Genomic DNA, 3,451 nt, shown 5'->3' on the forward strand with positions numbered 1-3,451 from the left:
ATTCCACATCACCAATACTAACGAAGAAGACGATCATTCCGGTAAAAACAAGCAGACTGGAGTCGTTTAAATCTAAATCAATGATCAAAACCTGAATTTAATCTTGACTGATTCCCAAACAATAGATGGGCACTGGAATTACATTTTCCCTCCATCGCTCATTATGCTCAGCACCATCCCCAGGTCTCAGTAAAAAACTCGCATATCATTTCAGCCATCTGAAAGGAAAAAAACGTCCCCTGACCTTTTTTTCGAAGCCCGTTTTACTGAGACCGACAAAATATTGGACAGACTTAGTTAAAAAGGAAGAATGCAACGGAGTTAGCAATCCATGGGAATGTGGCAAAAAATAAACAACTTAAAGGTATAACTTCCCCCCCTTCTCCCACCTTATTCATAATAACGAAAAAGTTTCAGATCCCGTGGATGTTATTAAATTTTTTTGAAAACACTGGGCCCAAGTTTTCTATCCTCACCCTCCTCATCCCCTTTTTCACTCGCAGAATTAAAGAATTGATACCTGGATTAAAGAGAACGGTAGAAACAAACCCAAGCCAGTTGTCCGACTGGATGGCTGGACGACACCTGCGAACTCACATCCCCATCTTGTGTGGGGATAAAAAAAAAAAATAAAGAGTTTCCTCGTATGGCTCCAGGCTCCTCACAGATCGGATGCGACACTCTTACTCACCTTCCTGCATTTTATACAAGCTTTGATTCACCTTTACAACGCCTTTCTTGCTACCGACTATTTTCCCTCTCTTTTTAAGACTGCTTTAGTGGCCTTCCTTCCTAAGCCACAAAAAGACCTGACTGCCCCCCAAGATTTTTCATTTCTCGAGTAGACTAATAGAGCGTAACCGCTCTATTAGTCTACTCGAGATATGAAAAAATCATAAACTCTCGACTAAGGTTGGTATCTTGAAGACCATAACCTTCTTTCACACAAACATTCGCTTTCGCTCGCATCTCTCGACACAGGACGCACCCAACACCATCACAGACTACATAAACAACAAAAAAGCCGATGACTAAAGACTGCTCTTGTCACAAAAGATGTTGATTTAGCCTTCAACAAAGGTCTGGCATCTGGCCTGAAGTACAAGCTGTGTACTAAATTTAACTTCCACCTTTATCAAAAGTTACTCTGCAGTTTTCTTGATGACCGCAGATTAAAATAAAAAATTAAACAAGTTTTTAGGCACCATTTCAAACCACGCTGGAGTACCTCAGGGCAACATACCCAACACTCTATACACTATACACAAACGCCTTCCAGACCCCACACACAGACTCACAAACTATCCTCTATGCTGACGACTGTACCACATAGCTGGACACAATGCGCTTTTAGGTGTCGTACAGCGCAAATTTAAAGACGAACTGGACAACATCTCGAGATGGGAGCATAAATGGCATATCAAGACTAATGCGACAAAAACAAAAATTCTCTTGGTAAGCCTATGAAAAATTCTTCCTTACAACATTAACCTCAACACCTTCGACAGACTACAAGCACCTCTCCAAGTCAGATCCTCTTGTAGCATCCTTCGTTTAACCTTTGATACCTACTTTCGATTTCATTTGCATAACAATTCAAAGGCCACCTTGGCAAAAAACCTCTCGCTTTTTCGATGTAAAGTTTCGCCCCACGCCAAAGCTGCATCTATACAAACACTGATCAGACCTCTCCTCACATACACACCACTCGCACTCACATAAACAGCATATACTAACAGCGCATACTCCAGCTTGTTCAGAATAAGCACTCAGATGGATCTATATGGTAGATTGGGATCAAATTTTTTAGAACATCTGAACTCCACGAGGAAGCTTCTCTGCTTCCTCTAACATCGAGTGGCATACGCTGGTCTGTAAAAAGACCGACACACTCCATCCTTGGCATACCGACTGACTGGATAGACTCAACACCATCCTTTATTATGGCCAGAGACCGGGGTTAGGCCATGATTTTTTTTTCTTTGGCATGGGATGAAGATGGATGCAGTATTTTTTCCTTTCCCCTTCCCCTATCCTTTGTTTTGTTTCAGTTTTGTTTTGTTTGTGTTCTCGTTCTGTTTTTTTTTTTTTTTTTTTTTTTTTATGTAGTTTGTTTTCTTTAGTTTTTTTGTTTTTAACTTTTTTTTAAATTCTTAAATTTAAAATTAACTTCCCCTTTTTCCCCTCACATCCCCGCTTTTTTTAAAAACCTTCACCTGTCACCTGACGCTTTGTGACTGCCAAAACTCACCCTCACCATCTCATTATCCTTTGCCATAGCATGTACCCAACATTCTTTATCCTTCCCCCACTATCCCCTGGTTGCGGTTTTCCCGGGACGTGACACTTGCTGCTAGTACTTGTGGGCCAGGATCATAAATCCTTTGTTGTAAAGATTTATGCGAGCCGAGGAAAGGAATCTCACGGCCAGTGTGTGGTGCCTCTCCTTAAGCCGTGCTGCCCCACGAAGGGGAACCTTCTGTTGACACAGGGGGAATGGCCAGCCCCTGATTAGCGACCACCTTTCCCAACCTCAACCTGCTTCAGCAGCATAGTTAGCCGAGGGATAGCCCTGGAGTCAAAGGTCAAAGAGGCCGTGCCCAGAGCACTCTGCAAATGGCACCTAAACTGTTAACTTTTATCCCGACCACCCAGTTAGCCGAGAATCTAGCTGCTATTCGCCATACCGGGTCCGGGCCGGGCGCCCCGACCCACTTCCCACGAAACACGGCGAGCGTGCGACCTCCAGGCGGGTACGCGCTAAAGGGTCGTGGGGTACTAGTACCTTACGCACCGAGAGTTGGCCCGGGGCGCCCTCCCCGCGCAGCGGCGGGGGGAGCACCGCCCCCGCGCCCGAGGACACCCCACCGAACACAAAAGATTTAAGATGGCGCTGGGCCATCCTCCCCCCTTTTTCCTCCTTTTAAAGAAACTACTACCAACTATTACCCCAAGCATTACCCTGCATGCTGGGTTACCCAAGAATCCATTTTCTTCTCAAAAATTAAATTTTCCTCTACACCTATCCTTCCTTATACCCATTCTTCCTCCCACTCTTCTTTCCAAACTTTTATACTTTTTTAGCCTCCAGCAGAACGGGAACAGCAGCGCAACACAGGACTGCCAGTCCTTACCTGCGACTCCCCCTTTTTATCTCCACATCACCAACGCAGCAGCCATAACCTGTGGAAACTCCCATCCACAACAAACACTCCCCGGAGATAAGAACTTCACCCAAATTGTTAATTGGCAACCAATAAATCTACTATAGAGGAAATTTGAAGGGGACAGATGGAGGGCCTTAAGTGGGGCCGGGAAGAAATATTTAACAATTTCGGAGTAAAGATTCAGTGGCAGCGTGGGAAGGAAGGGACGGGGAAGTAAAAAAAGAAGTGGAGAAAGGGAGGAGGAAATAAGAAAAGAAGGGGGAAGGGAGAGGAGGATGCCACCA

This window comes from Penaeus monodon, chromosome 12 (assembly GCF_015228065.2).
Source record: "Penaeus monodon isolate SGIC_2016 chromosome 12, NSTDA_Pmon_1, whole genome shotgun sequence".
Lineage (NCBI taxonomy): Eukaryota > Metazoa > Arthropoda > Malacostraca > Decapoda > Penaeidae > Penaeus > Penaeus monodon.